Genomic DNA, 19095 nt, shown 5'->3' with positions numbered 1-19095 from the left:
TGGTCTCGATCTCCTGACCTTGTGATCTGCCCGCCTTGGCCTCCCAAAGTGCTGGAATTACAGGCATGAGCCACCACGCCCGGCCTAAAGTTAACTTTTTAAAAATAAGTAGTAGAAGCGCACTTTAAAATAAGGATAAAAATATAGCATAATAAACACGTAAACCAATAACATAGTCTTTTATTATCATTACCACATATTATGTACTGTACATAATTGTATTGCTATACTTTAATATGATTGGCAGTGCTGTAGGCTTGTTTGTGCCAGCATCCACACAAACATGTTAGTAAGGTGTTCACTATGACATTAGGATGGCCATATCATCACTAGTAATAGGAATTTTTTGTCTCTATAATCTTATGAGACCACTGTTGTATACTCGGTCCATTATTGACCAAAAGGTTGTTACGTGGTGCATAACTGTACATGATTTGCTGGTATTTTGTTGAAACCAAATGTATGAGTTTGGAGTTATATTATTGAATGTTTTTAACTATTAATATTAATTTGGTTTTGTAATGGACATGGGAATATTTAGGTCATCTATTTCTTCTTGGGTGAGTCTTGATAGTTTGTGGCTTTCAAGAAATAGGCTCATTTCAGCTAAGTTGTCAAATTTAAGTGGATAGAGTTGTTCATAGTATTTTTTATTATCCATTTATGTCTGTGTGGTCTGTAGTAAAATTCCAATACTTTTACTCTAGAGATTGGTAATTTGTGTCTTCTCTCTATTTTTCTTAGTCTGGCTAGAGGTTTATCAATTTTATTGATTTTTTTCACAGAAACAGCTTTTGGTTTGATTGATTTTCTCTATTATTTTTCTGTTTTCAAGTTCATTGATTTCTGGCCTTATCTTTATTATTTCCTTTCTTCTGATTGCTTTTGGTTTATTTTGCTCCTTTTTCTATTTCTTTAAAGTGGAATCTTAGATTGTTGATTTGACACTTTCCTTCTTTTCAAATATAATTATTTAATGATACACATTTGTCTCTGAACACTGCTTTAGCAGCATTCCACAAACTTTGAGATGTATTTTCATTTTCTTTCGGTTAAAAATTTTGTAATTTCCCTTGAGACTTCCACACTGACTTACGGATTATTTAGAAAGGTCTTTTTAAAAAATTTCTAAGTGTTTGGGGAATTTTCCAGATAATTTTCCTATGTTAATTTTTAATTTAAGTCCATTATGTTCAGAGACATTCTTAGGATGATTTACTCTTTTAAACGGTTAGGGTTTGTTTTATGGCACAGAATATGATCTATTTTGGTGACTGTTCCTTCAACATTTGAAAAGAATATGAATTCTGCTGTTCTTGAATGGAGTATTCTGCAAATGTCAATTAGATGAGTTCACTGATGGTGTTGTCCAGTTCTTCTCTGTTCTTGCTGATTCTCTGTGTACTTGTCCTATCAGCTCCTGGGTGAGTAGTGTTCACATCTCCAACTCTAATTGTGGGCTTGTTCATTTCTCTTTTCAGTTCTAGCAGCTTTTGCATCACATATTTTGAAACTCTGTTGTTAGATACATACATCTTTAAGAGTGTTATGACTTCTTTGTGATTGATGCTTTTTCATTATTTAAAACCCTCTTGATCTCTGGTAATTTTCTTTTCTCTGAAGTCTACTTTGTCTGATATTAACAGAGCCACTCCAGTGACTTTTCTTTTTATTAGTATTTCCATGGTATATTATTTTTCATCCTTTTACTTTTAACTACCGATGTCCTTATATTAAAAATGGAATTCTTGTGGACACTTACAGTTGAATCTTGTTTTTTTTCTTTTTTTTTGGTCCAAATCTGGCAATTTCTGTCCTTTAACTGGTGTGTGGTATGTTTAGACAATTTTCCTTTACTGTAATTATTGATAAGTTTGAATTTAGGTCTACTATTTTATGGTTTTTTTTAATTCAACTCTGTTTTTCTTTGTTGTATTTTCCCTTTCCTGGCTTCTTTTGGAGTATTTGAGTATTTTTTAGTATTCCATTAAAAATTTTCTATTGTTATTTTACTATATCTCTTTGTATATAGTTTTTAGTGGTTGCTATAGGGATTATAATATACATACATGACTTTACTAGAATCAATGTTTTACCACTTCTGGTCTTATGTGTAACCTTATCATGAAATGGGTCCCTGGGTCCTCCTATTATGTTGTATTTCTCATACATACTACCTCTGTATGTAACCCAGCCAAACAATGTTATAATAACTTTTTGCTTTCAACTGTCATTTCTTTTTTTCTTTTTTCTTTTCTTTATTTTATTTTTTGTTGTTGTTTTTCAGACAGAGTCTCGCTCTGTTGCCCAAGCTGGGGGGCAGTGGCGTAATCTTGGCTCACTGCAACCTCTGCCTCCCAGGTTCAAGAGATTCTCGTGCCTCTGCCTCCTGAGTAGCTGGGATTACAGGCATGCACCACCACACCTGGCTAATTTTTGTATTTTATTTTTAGTAGAGATGGGGTTTCTCCATGTTGGCCAGGCTGCTCTCTAACTCCTGGCCTCAAACCATCCACCCACCTTGGCCTCCCAAAGTGCTGAGATTGCAGGCATAAGCCACTGTACCCGGCCTATTTTAAAGTTAAGAGGAGAAAGACAATCTATTTATCCAGATATTTACCATTCTTATTGTTCCTTCTTCAGCGCCCATGTTCCAAGTTTCCTTCTGGTATTATTTCCTTTCCTTCTCAGGAACTTCTAATAGTTCTTTTAGAACAGATATTCTGGTGACAAAATCTTAGTTTTCCTTCATCCAAGAATGCCTTTATTTTGTTGTCACTCCTGAGGGATATTTTTGCTGGTTATAGCATTCTGGGTTGACAATTCTTTTATCTCTTTAAAATGTTGTTATACCTCCTCTTGGCCTCCATGATTTCTCATGAGAAATCTGCAGTCATTTGGATAATTGTTTCTCTGTATGTCATACATTATTTTTCTCTGGCTGCTTTTGAGATGACTTATTTTTTAGACTCAGAGTCTTGCTCCGTTGTCCTGGCTGGAGTGCAGTGGCATGATCATAGCTCGCTGTAGTCTTGACCTCCTGGGCTCAAATGATCTTCCCATCTCAGCCTCCCAAGTAGCTAGGGCTACAGGCGTGCATCACCACACTCAGCTAATTTTTAACTTTTCTGTAGAGGCAGAGTCTCCCTATATTACCCAGTCTGGGCTCAAACTCCTGGCCTCAAGTGATTCTCCTGCCTCAGCCTCCCAAAGTGCTGGGATTACAGGCATGAGCCACTGTGTCCAGCCAAGATTTTTTTATTTGTCTTAAACATTCAGCGATTTTTATTATAATATGCTTGAGCATGGATTTCTCAATTTATTCTGTTAGGATTTGCTTATTTCCTTGAATCAAATTTGTGTGTTACACAAACTATGGGAATTTTACAGCCATTATATTTTTAATACTTCTTTTTTCTGTACCACATGCTTTTATCTCTCCTTCTGGGACACCAATGACATGAAAGTAGACCTTTCTGTATTGCCCTGTAGGTTACTGAGGCTCTGTTCATTTTTTCAATTTTTTTTTGGTTGGATAATTTCCATTAATCTGTTTTCAAGTTCACTGACTCCCCTCTGTTATTTCCACTGTGCTATTGAGTTTATCAAGTAGCCACATTTAAAAATTTTGGTTATTGTGTTTCTCAATTCTCAAATTTAATTTGGTTCTTTTTTGTAGCTTCTATTTTTCTACTGAGACTTCTCAGCTTTTCATTCATTTCAACAGTGTTTGCCTTCTTGGATTATAATACGTACCTTAAAGTCTTTGTCTAATCATTTCAATATCTACACCCTCTTGCCATTGGCATCTGTTGTATTTTTTACCTGAAATTGTTAAACTTTTTCTTGATTCTTTATATGTGGAGTACTTTTGTATTGTATCCTGGCCATTGGAATATCATGGTATGAGACTCTGGGTCTCATATTTGTTTAAATCCTATATAGAATGCTGATTGTTATTATTATTTTTAGCCAGGAAATTGACCCACTTAGTTTTGGGCTATAAGTTTTGATCCACTTTCTGTGGGCTGTAGTTTCATTATCAGTTTAGTTTTCAGAGGATTTCTGGTGCTAGTCAGATGTATTCTGCATATTTACTGTCCATTGGCCAGCCTGGGATCTTGGTGGTGGTCTATTCTCTAGTACACTTCTCAAAGTCTTTGGTATATGTTTAGGATTGGATGCATATATGCTTATTTCAAGGATAAGCCCAGGAATACCTAGACTACTTTATTAGATCCCTTTCTTCAGCTGCCTCCTGAGGGTAAGTGGCACAGAGAGAGAGAGAGAGACATATATCAGCAGGTGAGCACCCAGAGCTGAGGATGCTGAGAATCCCTAGCCAGTCTAGGGGATATTGTTTGAGCCCATGGTCAGTCGGTGCTTGGTCTCCAGACTTCTCAATCACTTATGCCAATAATTTTTTTATTTCTTGAACTGGGTGAGATCAGGTCTAGTAAAAGAGTTCTGAGTAATATGTACGCCTCTCATGAGCATGGAAGCCATGGTGGTGAATGAGATTGCGGAATAAGAATGTGTCGAGAGAGAAGAAAAGAGAGGCCCGTTTTAAAAGATAGGTAGGAAGAGGAGCCTGTGGAAGAGAATGAGAGGAGTGCTTAGAGACACGGGCGAGTTCTTTGTCATGAAAGCCCCAGAAAGAGAGTGAGTCAAGAAATAGAGAGTAATTAACAGCGTAAAATACTTGTAGGGGATCAGTCAAGATAAGAACTGAGAAGAGCCCTTGGGATCTATCAACATGAGGCTGTTGACAAAACAGTTGTAGTTACCACACTAGAAGAGTCCTTTGAAATCATACTCTACACCCTCTTCTGCAGATGAGGCAAGCGAGGTAATGAGCTACTTAGCTTTTTAGCTTTGTTTTTTTAAGTGGTAGATACAGAATTATAATAAGTAGAGGTCAAGGCTCTAAGGATATTTAAAGGTCACCTGCTCTGATTCTTTATCCAGTACTTGAGTCTCCTGTACAACAGCTCTCTGAAGCCCGTGCTTAAATGCATCTACTGGGAGAGAACTCAGTTCCCAGTTCTAACAAGAGCCCTTGGTGTCTTGTTCTCTTATACCACAGGGCAGACACATGCCAGGAGATTGTCTGCATCCTGAGCTGATCCCAGTGGAAGCTGATTGGATTGAGAACTCAGAAGATTCGGTCAGGTTTTGAATTTTAAGAAGGCTCTTGGCCAAAATGAAACCCTCTCCTCGTAACTCCGGCCGCTCCCTAAATAAAGCCAAATCCTTAGGGATTCCAGGACCAGGATATTCCTGGTCCAGCATAACATTTCCACATGTGTGTTCATAGGCACCTCCAGCCCAATACATGAAAAGGTGAGCGCATCACCTTCCCCTGCCAAAACCTGTTTTTATTCTTGAGACTCTGACTCCTCTTCCATCCAGGTGCTCAAGACAGAACTCTGGAGATCTCCTTGACTCTTCTCTCTCCTCTATTCCTCATTTTAAAATGAATCATTATTATTCTTCCCAGGCATCCCTGGAACTTGTCAATTTCTTCTTACTCCACCATGCCTCTCAAGTACAGGCCGCCATTACCTCCTGTGTGGACAATGATCAGCCTTCCAACTGGTTTCCTGCTTCCAGTGTCTTCCCGTATAACCTGTTCTCCACAATGAAGCCTATCACCTCCATGCTCAAAACCCTTCAGTACCTTCCCATAGCTCTCAGGATAAAATACAAGCTCCCTAACATGGCCAAGAGTTTGTCCTTAATTCTAGGGCTTCTGCCTGCTCTGTAGCCTCATCTTGTGCTTCTCTTTCTCACTCACTTTTTGCACTTTCTTGACAAAGCCATGCTATTTTTCTCCTTCAGTGCTTTTTGCTATTCCCATTCTTTGAGCTCCTTTTTGTCACCTTCTCTAATACTGCCTATACATTCTTAAGATCTTTGTTTGGATATCACCTTCTCAATAAAGCTTTCCTTAACTGCCCCCCTCCCCCCACATCATAGGTAGGATCGTTGCCATCCCTGACCTCTCACAGGTCCTTGGGATGCCTGTATTATGTAACTTTTACTATTCTCTAGTTATCTGCTTTGAATCTTTCTCCCCATTTGACTCTAAGGCCCAGGAGAACAGGGAATATGTCTGCCCTCATTCTCACAGTATTTTTACTGCCTGGCACAGTGCCTAGCACACAGAGTGTGTTGTGTGTACAATTCTATGGTGTAATTATTTATTTAATGCTTTTGGTGGTGTTGGCACCATTTGGATGAAAAGAAGCTGGGCTCAGATGAATTAATATGCCAAAATTCTTGCTGCACCTTACAGAGTTCAGATAGACATCCTCTACATTCTCTGCTGTCCCAGGGAGTACTGAGTGTAACAGCTGAGATGGGAGCTATTGCGGCCTCTCCAGAAGACCAACCCTCAAAAGTGTACCCCAGGAGGTCTCATTTCAATATCAAAAACTTCTCCCTGGAATACCAATAAGCCCTATGATGACATCAAAGCCAACCAGGTCTCTGATTAATGTGAGCTAATTACTATTAGTAAACGTGATTCCAGCCCAAACATAAAGCCTTGTTGGCCTAATCATCCATTTACTCTTTATTCAGCAAATATTTAATGAGCACCTACTCTGCCATTCTCTGTGCTAGGCGCTGAAAACACAAGACAGACAGGGGTCCCTGTCTGTTAGTTAACATGATGGTGGTCAGGTTGAGCATGGGGCAAGGGAAGGCTGTTAGTTAAATAATTACATAGTGATTGTGATTAGTGCTATGATATAAAAGTATTGGGTTCTCTAACAGCATATAAATGGGGTCCTGACGTAGGTCTGGAGAATTGGAAAGGATTTCCCTGAAGCAGTGGCCTAGGTATACATAATTTTTGCCAGGCCATGAAATGAGCAAGGAGTGTTCCAGGCAGAGGTAGCAGCAGAGCAAAGGGACTTGGCAGTTGGGAAGGAGCATGATGCCTTTTAGTTGCTAAAGGGAGGCAAATGGCAAAGCATTTGCGAGACGAGATGGGCAGAAAGAAGCTAGGGAAGAAATCAGGCCCAGACCATGCCAGGCCTTGTAGGCCACGTTAAGAATTCATAGATTTTGTCTAAGAATGATGAAAAGCTCTCACCAAGAACTGTTTGATCCTCTGAGGGAACAGGAGTAGCTGTTGTCAAGTACTTGGCATTTAATTATAATAATACCCATGCATGGTAGGTGTGGTAGTTTTCAAACTTGGCTGTAAATTGACACTCTTCCCACCTAGAGATAGGGTCTATGTCCTCTCCTCTTAATCTGAGTGGGCTTGTGATGGTTTTGACCACCAGAGTGTGAAGGAAGTGACACTATGTGACTTGTAAAGCTAGGTCATAAAGGGTCATGCAACTGCCTGTTCACTGGAACACCAGCTTTTAGAATCCTACTGGAGAGGCCACAGGTAAGTCACTGTAGCTGAACCCAGCCTTTGAGGCGACCCTGCCTAGGACTATGTGAAAAAGCGTCAGGTTATTCCAACCCCCACCCATTTGAGTTTTCCCATCTGAGACCCCAGACATCATGCAGCAGACACAGACATACCTGTTAAGTCCTGTCTAAATTTCTGATCTAAGACTCTATGAGCATAAATGAATGATTGATTTGTTATTCAACGAAGTGTTAATGTGGTTTAATATGCAAGAACAGAGAGCCGAAAGAGTAGATATATTATTAGTATTTGCCCATCTTACAAATGAGGAAGCTGAGTTTCAGAAAGATTAAGAAACTCGATCCAGGCCTTGCAGACAGTCAATGGTAGAGCCAGATTGAATCAAGGTCTGGTTAATTGCAGAGCCTGCTCCCTTCTGATGATCCCAGGTGACTCCTACACTGAGTAAGGCTCCCTGACAAAAATCTCCCAAGCTCCCCCGTTACTGCTCTTCAATCTGGAGACCCACTTTGGTCAATCTAGATTTCAATGACTAGGATTTGGTTACAGAAACAGCCTTCGTGACACATTTGATTTGCATTCTTTTCAAATAATTGAAAGACATTCACTCTGCAATCGCTTCTTTTCTGACTTTATTTTCCCCTCCACACCCACAGGCAGGAGCCAGATATTTTTGCCAAGCCTGACAAATCTGCTCCTCTCCCCACATTGCCCCCAGTGCACCAATGCCCACTAGTCCCCTATTAAATCCCAATCAGGGTTGTGAGAGGGCTGATTCAGCTCCCTCTCCCCACCTCCTGGGAAGAGTTAGGGATGAGCAAATCACTTATTGGAGTAATTCTGGGAGCCGAGGCAGAGCCATGGCTGGAAGCCACCCACTAACAAGAAACCCAGGACATCAATCAGCCAAACTGATTTTTCCGCTGCCGCAGCCATTTAAACACTTATCTTTGCTTGAGGCTTTGTCCAAAGTTACTCAATCAGTGGGTTCCTGGGCGATAAGTCACGGCAGCCTCACTGCACTGTCTCTGTGTCCTAGGGCTGCCTCTTTACTCACTTCTCGGGAGGGGTTGAAGTTCATTTGTTGCACTCTAAAAAGAAGAGCTCCTGCACTGCTTGCGCACATATTCTGGTTATAGCGGGAAGATGAAAAAGGATATTGAGGTCTGCTGGGATATCAATACACTTCTCATTTGACGCCCTGCGGAGGCAAGGGAAGGATGTTTTAATTCATTTTATAGCGCCCCCTGCTGGTCTTATTGTCCAGCTGCAACAGATGCATGATCCAAGCCTTCCGGGGAGCCCCTTATAAGCCATTTGTGGGGTGGGGAGGGGAGCCCTTAGCCACACAATCTCCTTCTCCATTTTACGTATGGAGAAGTTGAGGCCAGAAAAAAAAACATGATTCCCTCAAGGTTGAATAGTCAGTGCTAGAATCAGCCTCTCCCAAGCTAGCCCCTTTTCTAGGCCCCGAGAGTGCCCAGCGCATAGTTAAGTGGCTCTGCTTGACAGCACAGCATGAAACTGGGAGGTCCTGGATTCGAACCTAAGCTCTGCCGCTTAATAGCTGTCGTGAGAAGGGAGTTCTCAGAGACTCAGTTTTCTCATCTATGAAATAGGGGTAAAATAAAAATGGGTAAAATAGGATTTTGTGAGGATTCATTCATTCATTCACACATTTATTAAAAACCTATTGAGTGTCTACTATGGGCCAGGCACCATGCTGGGTACTTGCGGTATAATGGTGAATAGAACATTGCAGTACTTGTTTTTTTGCTTTTTTGTTTGTTTTTAGGGTGACAGTCTAATGAGAGTATTAGATAACATGTGCAAATACACAGCATAAATTCAACAACTGTTGAGAAGGGAAACATTTTCCCTTTGACACTCCACACTTTCCAAATATCAGGAGGCTCGGGGCCTTGCCCCAGCTGTATCAGTTTAGGAATATTGATGACTCGAAGAGATTAAGTTATTTAAAGGTCAAGACCACGTAAATCTCTGTATTCTTCAGTATGCTTGCCCCCCAGGATGTGCTCAGTAAATATTTGTTTGGTTGCATGAATGTCCCCCGTTCTGGCTTCCTCGCCTCCCCGGCCGCCAGCCAATCGCTGTCCGTGGTGCTGAAAAGCAAATTCCTGCTACCGAGCATGAGGCGGCGCAGGTGCTGAGGCAGAAAATGGAGCCCAGGGGAAGTGAATAAAGAGAGGAAGAATGAGCCAGCTTTTCACTGACTATTAGTGACATCTTCATTTTGCCATCTCTTGGAATCCAAAGCTGATATTTCTTTTTCCAGATGTCCCCACTTGGCATTTCTTGCTAGCTGGAAACACTGGGCAGATAGGTGATGCAGGATGATCATCCCTACAATGGGGGTGGCGGGGAGGGAGTACTGGGAGTCCATAGCCCCATAAAGCCCTCTTTTAAAGTGTTCAGAAAAAGTGGTGGATTCTTTCTCCAGACTCTTCCTGGGCAAGGAAAAGGCAGCAGTCATCGATGCCTTCTCCAGCTGCTTTCATCCATGTCTGTCACCCAAGAATGTAGGCAGCTCTGAGTCAGAACTGGCTGTGGAAATTCTGACTCAGATACTCAGATGTATATGGTAGAGTCATATACGTGGTATATAGTAGCCCAACAGAGATCGGTCTGGGATTAACAGGCTGAAGCTGAGTGAGTGTTTCATTTTGACCCATATTTAATGTGATAATATTACTTATTCATGCATTCTATAAATGTTTATTGAGTGCTTCCATGGCCTGGAACTGTTATAGGAGCTACAGATATACAGTCAAGTACAAGAAAGACAAGATTTCTGGCTTCCTGAAACTTACATTCTAGTGGATGAGAAAAAGAATAAACAAGTACACAAATGTGTAGCATAATTCCAAGCAAGAGGATAGATGATGATAGATAAGGTGCTCTTTTAGGTAAGGTGATCATGGGAGGCCTCTTTGAGGAGGTGTCGTTTGAGCACAGATGTGAATGAATTGAGAGAATAAAACATGTAAATATTAGGGGAGGGCAGCATTCCAACTAGAAGCAACAACAAGAGCAAACACCCTGAGATGGGAACAAGATGGCATATCCAAGGACCAGAAAGGGAGCCAGTATGAGTGGAGCAGATTAGACATTAGGGGACACGAAGACAAGATCCTGTAGGTCTTGAGGAGGACAAAGCAGGGTGTCTGGAATATGAGAAACACAAAATGACAGTTACTGCTGCACCTGCTATCATTTATTGATCATTGAGTATGTAGTAGGCACTGTGCTAAGCATTTACATATATTAATTTCATACTTGCAACAACCCTATGAGGAAAGTGAAGTTATTACTCCACTTCACTGATAAGAAAACTGAAGCCCAGAGAGATGGAGCAACTTGCCAAAGATCACACAGCTAGTCCAGGGCCGAGCCAGGCACTCTGGCTCTGGAGCTCTTCATTGCTCCTAATCATTGTGTTCTATTGATAAAAACTTTATTACTCAGAGAGGTAAGTAAATTGCCTAGTTAGTTATACACAGCCCAGAAATGATGGATCAGACTTGAATCCTAGCAGTCAGCCCTAGGGTATTTCCACTGCACCACACTGCCTCTTTCTATGGTAAAGCAGAATAAAGGAGAGAGGCTGTTCTGTGACACCCCCCACAGAGGTACGGAGCAATTTTAATGCTGCCAGCAAGCCCCATGGGGATTTTATTTAAATGATAATCTGCACTGTGCAGTTGTCTGATATTCCCTCCCACTTACCTTTCTCAAATGTGAAAACCATGTCACTCCATGCACCCTCCCCCAGCACGTAAATGCTTTACCAAGGAAGCTGAACCTTTCTGTAGGGATTTCAGGTGTTGAGAAAGCTCCCTCCTTAAATGCCATTGTTTCAGGGGCTTGTAAAGATGACTCAGAGAGAGAGACAGAGAGAGAGAGAGAGAAGCTGCAATGGAAAATTAATTATCTTATCTGAGGTAGGACCCAGGCTGAAGGCTCAGCTTTAGGTTGATAAAGGCCCTTCAGCGAGGGCTCCAAGGAGTCCTGAGTTGTCACTGACCAGTTGTTTAAAGAGAACTCAGGAGCAAGGCTCCGAGCTACTTCCATTCTCCGCAACTTTTAATATTCCTGAGTGTGTCACAAAACTGGGAGGGTGTGGATTGTGCGTGTTGAAGGATGTGTTTGCATGAGTGCTGCTGTTGTTTCTCTGTGCGTGTGTCTATGTGTATTTGGGTGAGGTTGTGCTTCTATAAGTTTGCATGTGAATCTGAGTACTAGTGAGGGTCTGTGTATTTGACCCTGCTTATGTGTGTCTGTTCAAAACCAGGTGTATGTATGAGTGTCTGTTTGGTGTGAATCTGCATATATTGGTCTGTGGGTACTTGTGGGTCTCTGGGTGAGATGAGGGGAGGAATCCTAGGTGTTTAGTTAGAAATTCACAAATGCAGGTAGGCTAGAATAATGGAAGCAGTTACAGTGCAGGTCTTTTGATGCTGCTACTGAGGTAGGAGAAGAAAAAGCAGTGAGGTTAAACCACATATAAAACCTTTAAAAAGTTTTCATCTTCAATTCAGGGAGGATCAGCTACTATTAATAGTAATAGCAGTTTATAATTAACAATAGTATTGTGGAACCAGTAACATCAGCTCCCATTTCAAGGATACCTACTGTAATCTTCATTATATTTAGTGTGTGCCATTCTCATGACAACTCTGTGCTTTTCTCTATGTCCATTTCACCGAGGAGGCAACTGGAGCTCAGAGAGGTTGAGTAACTTGCCCAGTGTCACACAGTTAGCAGGAGTGGAGCCCGGAGGAGAACTCAGGCATAATTGACACCAGAGGCTGAGTTTTTTCCCCTCTCCAGACTGCAATTCTTCACCTATACCAGCCACCACCCCCAGCTCCAGCCAGGCCTCAGCCCCGGGAAGGTGAAGAAGAGGATGGCAGAGCAGGCACAACACAAAGGGGAGAACAAGGTTCTAGGCCCCACTTGTCCATGGAGTTGTGTGGCCTTAAGACAACAGTCTTCCCTCTGCACCTCCATTTCCTCATCACAGAAGTGAGAATCTGGATTTACTGCTCTCCCGCTCTGACAGGGCCACAGGGAAGGGGTCTTTGTGGGAGTGTTGACCTGAAAAAGGGCCTCTGTGTGGAGGCAGAAGAGAAAATGCAAGATACGTGTCCACCTGCCCTAGGGCACTCACTCCTTTCCTTCCCAGTTTTGGGGGATACGCCTGCTTGGGCCTCAGCCCCCATTCCCATCCACTCCCCCTCTTCTCCTTGGTGCACTTTCCTGTATTGCAGAGATAGGAGTTGAAAACTATTTTCCCCAGCCTCCCTTGCAGCTGAAGTTCTCAATGTCAATTATGTTCTGTCAATTATCTAGGCTGTGTGAGATTTTGACTCTGGAATTTAAACAGAGGCCGTCTCTCTGCTGCTGTGGCTCTTTCCTCCAGCAGGAGCCATCATGGTGGCATGGGGGTTTTTGCAGCAACATCTCAGAGTCTGGTGGCCACCTCCATGGGTGTTGAGAGGTAGTTGTGATGACATCATGGTGGCTCCCCAGTCCCAGCTTCCAGATCCCTGGACCCAAGTGTGACAGTAAGTTCTTGAACTCACTATTTGCAAGGGTGGTCTCCCGTTTGCCTGACTTTCTGATTGCATGGCTGGTTGGTCAGGTAGTATTCTGGGAGTCATTTACAGGGGCCCTGTTGACTCCTCCAGCACCTTCCCTCCCCTAGCACCTTTTAGAGTTCCTTATCCCCTGTGTTAAATCAACTTTTGCTTTAAAAAGCCTGGACGATTTATTTCAGCTGCACAGAACCCTTTCTGATCACCATGGAGCTCTCCTACTCATCCTTCAAAACCAATATGACTTCCCATATTGAACAGACTGGCTTGGGTACTTCTTCTATATATCTACACCTCTATCTCAGCCCCGTCCAGGTGGTGCTGAAATTACTGGAAGTACTGTTTACTTCCTATCATCCCTGCCAGCTTGTGATCCCCAGAGGGCGGGAACTGGGTCATCTTAGCCATGCAGCTGAGTGTTTAGCAGAGAACCTGGCCTATAATACATACTCCAGGTGTCTTGTGGAATGAATACAGAAAAGGCCACAATTTGTCAGCTCAACAGGATTTAGGAGAAACTATAAGATTTATGACTGAGAAAAAAGCAGTTTAATTTCCTCCTTTGGCAAAAAGAAACTCATCTGGCATAAAGAGCTATTATTAGGAATGATGTACATTATGGGGCTCATGGGATGATGAGGAGCACGTCTTAGATGAAGGGTCTCATTTCAGATCAAATACCCAGGATCTCCGGGCAGGTCTGTCCTCTTGCTGGTGCCCAGGCTGCTGCTGAGGAATTAGGAGATGGTGGCTTTTGAGAGGTAGCTTGATGAATGAAAAGAGCCCTGGCTTTTGAGGCAGACAGACCGGGGTTTATATCCTAGCTGTACCACATTCTGTGTAACCTCAGGCAGGTGACTGAGCCCTCAGCTCGGTTTCCTCATCTGCAAAGTGGAGCTAATGATATTTACCTCCTAGAGTTGTTGTGAGGGTTAAATGAGATAGTTTAGGAGATGTGCCTGGCACCTAGCAGAGACTTGATGTGTGGAGGCTGTGATTAGATTTTAGTGATGTGAGATGTAAGGTTTTTCTCTTTTGTGCAGGGGGCTAAAAACATTTCACATTATTACCTAGTGAAGTCTAGACCAGGCGTCCAATCCTGCCACTGACCTCTTGTTGTACTGGCAGCAGAGGTCAGGCGCGTGTTCCGGACACGTGGTCATAAATGTGAAGCCTGTAGTAAGGACCCAGAACATAGTAGGTGCTCCGTAAAGAGGTGTCCCTCCTTACCATGTGCTGGTCAAATTCTTGTTCAGGTCTTGGTTCCAGAAGGCTACGAAGGACAGAGGAGCATCATGGGTGGATGTGACACAGCAGAAAGGGGCAGACTTTGGGGCTATACAGGTCTTGATGTGAGTCCTGACTCTGTCCCTGTCCTGCTGCGCTACTTGGGAAGTCATTTCACCTCTCAGTGTCTCAGTTTCTTCATCTGCAAAGTAGAACTTACAGTGCCTGCCTAACTGGGCTACTGAGAGGTTACTAAAGATCATGTATCCCTGTTCTTAGCATTCTGCTGGAAAACTCCCACCTGAGCCTCAGTCTTTAGCTTCATGCTCACTTTCTCCAGGAAGCCTTCTCCCAACACAGAACTATGTTTAACATTTTGAGGAACCATCAAATTTTTCTTTCCATAGCACTGTACCATTTTACATTCCAGCGATAACACACGAAGTTTTCAATGTCTCCATTTCCTTGACATTGGCTCTTTGAGGTCCATTAGGAGACCAATCTTTGTTTGGCAAACTCCTATTCATCCTTCAAAACCCACCTCAGAGTTTTCCTACTCAGGGGTCCCCAGACAGAGTACATCACTGCTGCCTCTGTATCTTGCATTGCTTTGCTTTTGCACCCACTCCATGGTGTATTATGCCAACAGATATCCCTTATTGGACTGTGAGCTTGTTGAGCATAGGAATCATGTTGGATTTGAATCTGAATCACCAGCACCAGAGCATCAAGAAATGCTCATGAGCCAGATTAAATGATTGAGTAAGTTCCCTCCAGATCTCTGAGTTCTCTGTCCACATGGAGAGCCATTGCCAATCCTTTCCAGCCTCCAAACGTGCTTCAGATAAAGTGCTATGTTGACCTGGCCCTTGGGGTCCTGTGTGGCTTCTTCTCCATTTCCCAACTTTCACTCTGTGCTCCAGCCACACTGAACCATTTGTTGTTCTCTTAGTCACTAACTCAACGAATGTGTACTGAGCACCTACAATGTGCCAGGCAAGACAAAAGGCCTACCTCCCTAGAGTTTACACTCCACCAGCGGAAACAGGCAATAATCAGATAAACCAATAAATATATTGTATCAGGGAGGGATACATGCTGTGGAGACTGACAGAGGTGGGTGAGGGATGGAGAGGGATGGAACACAGGGCGTGCAGAAGAGACCTGTTTTAGGAAGTGATGTTTAAGCCCAAAGCCAGATGCAGTGATGGAAGGAATATGGGGAAAAGTGTGTTCCTCAGAGAAGGCACAGCAAGCGCAAAGTCCCCGAGGCAGGAACATGCTTGGTGTGTTTGAGGAGCAGCAGGGAGGCCAGGGCAGCTGCAGGAAGCAGGGAGGACAGGAGGTCAGCAGAGAGCAGACCCTCCAAGAGAGGCATGTGGACCTTCTTCCAAGTCAGATGAAAAGCACTGGAGTGTTTTAAGCAGGGGTGAAGTACAATCTGAGTTGCTCTTTATTTTTTTTTTTTGAGACAAAGTTTCACTCTTTTCACCCAGGCTGGAGTGCAATGGCGTGATCTCCGCTCACTGCAACCTCCACCTCCCAGGTTCAAGCAATTCTCCTGCCTCAGCCTCCCAAGTAGCTGGGATTATAGGTGCCCACCACCATGCCTGGCCAATTTTTGTATTTTTAGTAGAGACAGGATTTCACCATGTTGGCCAAGCTGGTCTTGAACTCCTGACCTCAGGTGATCCACCTGCCTTGGCCTCCCAAAGTGCTGTGATTACAGGTATAAACCATAGCACCTGGCCTGAGTTGCATTTAACAGAATCTCTCTGGCTGCTGAGGAGAGAATAGTAGGCTGGGTAAGGGCAGAGGCAGGAGCCAGCCATCTAGGAGAAAGGTGACAGCGACCGGGGGCCCAGGCGATAGAGTCAGAAGCAGCGAAGAGGAGGTGTCAGGGCAAGAGAAAGAAGGGAGTCAAGAGCGACTCCCCCACCGTTCCACTCAACTCTTCTTCCTTCTAGGCCTTTGCCTAAGCTGTTCCCTCTGCCTGAGATGCCCTTTCCTGCCCTCTGCCTGGAAAACTCCCACCTGAGCCTCAGTCTTTAGCTTCATGCTCACTTTCTCCAGGAAGCCTTCTCCCAACTCTTCAGCAGGCTGGCTTGGGAGCCCCTTTGCTGTTCCCACAGTATTCCAGGTCTCCTAGCCCCTACTTGCCATACTGCTGTGAGTGGCTGTTCCTATATCTGCCCCTCAGCCTGGATCGTGAGGACAAAGAGGGCAAAGTTGTGTGTGGCATGTTAAGCCCAAAGACCTCAGCACTGAGAATGGCACATTGGGATGTTTCAATATAGAAATATAGAAGAAGAAGAGGAGGAAGAAGAAGAAGAGGAAGAAGAGGAGGAAGAAGAAGAAGAGGAAGAAGAAGAAGAAGAAGAAGAAGAAGAAGAAGAAGAAGAAGAAGAAGCAGCAGCAGCAGCAGCAGAAGGGAAAGAAAGAGAGAGAGAGAGAGAATGAACACAGCTCCTCACTCCCTCTTGCAGCAGCAAGGCACAAACACGACGGCTGGGGCAGTGGGGGTCTCTCACGCGCTCGCCCACCCAGCCCTGGTGTAGGACATTCACGCTGGACACATGGCAGCATGAAAAGTGATTTGGGAGACTCGACGCTGACCAGAGGGCCGGAACTTCATCCCACTGAAGTTCTCCTGAGTGATCCATGTTGCCTGCTGCCGCTTTTCCAGGCCGACAGGTGAATAGAGAACACACACAGAGCTCCGAGCATGAAGCAGAGCAGGGAGGAGAAGCCCAGACGCAGCGCAGCTCATGGCTGGGGCACAAGCCTGGAGTTGGATTGCCTGGGATCAGGCTGTGCTCTGCCACTTTCTAGCTGTGTGCCTTTGTGTGAGTGACTTAACTTCTCCCAGCCTCTGTTTCCTTCTCTGTAAGGTGGGGGCAGGAATTGCATCTAATGGCAGAATGGAGGGGAGAATCAGGTGTTGATTGGTGTCAAGGGTTTACAATGGGGCCTGGTAGCAGACAGCCCTTCAGAAATGCTGGCTTTGTTTCTTAACTTTTCTGTCTTCCAGCCTGTGCTTCCTGAATCCTACCTAATGGAATGATTTGAGGACTGGTTGTTTTAAGTATTTCCTTTTCTTTATTCTTTGCCTTTTGCCCACCTCGAGATCTGCAGTAGAGACTGGTCGTGCACAGAGGGTGTGCAGGGAAGGGAGCAAGCTAGAGCTTTGGAACGAGCCCTGACATCTGTATAAAAGCTAGCAGCATCCTCCTGTCTTCAGAAGATGGCTCAGGTGCTCAGAGAGGCAAAGTATCCATCAGTTGTCACACAGTGAGGAAGCAGTGGCATCGGGATCTAAGCCCAAGTGAGCCTGGCTGAGCCATGGTACCCATCCCCGGGGCTGCTGCCCACAGGGCCAGCACCATGATTGGTGCATCACTGAGCCCAGGAGAGGGTGAGCTTTATGGCAAGTTCTCCAGGACTAAGGGGGAAGGCTGCTCCTGGCCTTTTCCTACGTGTGTGTGTGTGTGTGTGTGTGTGTGTGTGTGTGTGTGTGTGTGTGTAAAGGAGTCTGTGGAAGGAGAGGAAAAGCAAATGCAGGAACTGTTTGCTCTTGAGGCGACAGTAGATTCAGGGGGTGAAGGATATGAAACATCAATGGCTTAATGAGGATTGTCCATAAGTGTCTCTACTCTCACCGCCCCGACTTCCCTCTGGTGAATAACAGTCAGGAGAGGCCCCTGCTCCCCTGCTCTTCCCGTGCTTGCTGACTTCCAGCCACGGGAGCCATTGTACTCCCTCTCTGAGTCTCTGTGTCTAAGATTATTACCAAGAGCTTACAGAGGCAGAGGTTAGGGGGAGAAGGAGGAAATGAAAAATGAGGATAGAGAGCAGCTGGAGTGAGGCTTTGGCCTTGGGGATGAAGAAGATGCTCACTCCTGGGCTCCCAGATTCCCAGGGTGGCAACGAATAGACTCCACTCATGTCCTCTGGCCACCATGCAAGAAGCCAGCCTGAGATGTGGCCAAGTGCTTGCTGACCCTGTGCACTGGCTATCACACACTGGGCAGGGGCTTCTGCAGAGGGCACCAGGAGTCGCTTGCACCCGCCAGTCATACCCCTTGTGCTGCCTCGGGAAGAGGAGACAGGGAGGAGAAGGAAAGTGAGGCTGTGGGTCCGGAGGGGAGTGTGGAGGGGCTGCAGCTTCGAGATCTGAGGGATGGGTCTCAGTTCTTCCTCCCTCCCTGGGTGGCTGGGGCCTCTCTGAACTTCTGCTGCCTTCTCCATCTGAGGACGCATTGTGAGATCCACACCACAGGTTTTCTTGTTGTGACGATGTGATACAATGTGGAAATATCTGAGGCATAATAGGTGCTCAGCAAACAGCCCCTTCTACCCTCCTCCTCATGTGAGAGTTTAACGAGCCAGGTGCAGGGAGAGGAGGATGCCCAGGAGAACCTGCTGCATCAAGGCTGGAGTGATGTGGTTTATCAGGAATGATGGGAGCAGAACACTCGCTCCGTACTGGCTGCTTTAAGTGCTATTGACACATCCTCCTTTCACCCTCACAAGAGCCCAAGAGCCCCATGATACTGTTGTCCCCATTGTACAGATGAGCAATTAGAGGTTGCAGTTGGCAGCTTATCCAAGGTCTTTCCGATGGTGAGTGGCAGACCTGAGAGTCAAACTCACATCTTAAATGTCATTAAGCACAGCCTGTGTATGGAGAGGCTGAGTCCCAGAGAAGGAAACTGGCCCCACCCCTCAGTGTGGGCAGATTCAAGGCTGGGGAGAGGCAAGGGAGGGAGCAGAAACTTGGAGGATAGATCAACCTGACTTTGGATTCTAGCTAGATGACTTACTTGCTGTGTGTCTTTAGGCAAGTTTCTCAGC

At 44.5% G+C, this 19095-nt stretch overlaps 1 protein-coding gene across 1 annotated transcript in view; it reads right to left on the bottom strand.

The window, feature by feature from the left end:
* Window positions 1–8011: 8011 nt before the first annotated feature.
* LOC116461181 (uncharacterized) overlaps window positions 8012–19095 on the bottom strand; it is a 64344-nt gene continuing 53260 nt past the window's right edge. The window contains exon 4 of the mRNA XM_032142674.1: window positions 8012–8597. The gene's annotated coding sequence lies outside the window, so the exon portion shown is untranslated. The remainder of the gene's footprint in view (window positions 8598–19095) is intronic.

Source organism: Hylobates moloch, unplaced genomic scaffold (genome assembly GCF_009828535.3).
Source record: "Hylobates moloch isolate HMO894 unplaced genomic scaffold, HMol_V3 SCAFFOLD_21, whole genome shotgun sequence".
In the NCBI taxonomy this organism is placed as follows: Eukaryota; Metazoa; Chordata; class Mammalia; order Primates; family Hylobatidae; genus Hylobates; species Hylobates moloch.
The sequence above is the reverse complement of the archived record's forward strand: the minus strand, read 5'-3'. Positions and strand labels throughout refer to the sequence as shown.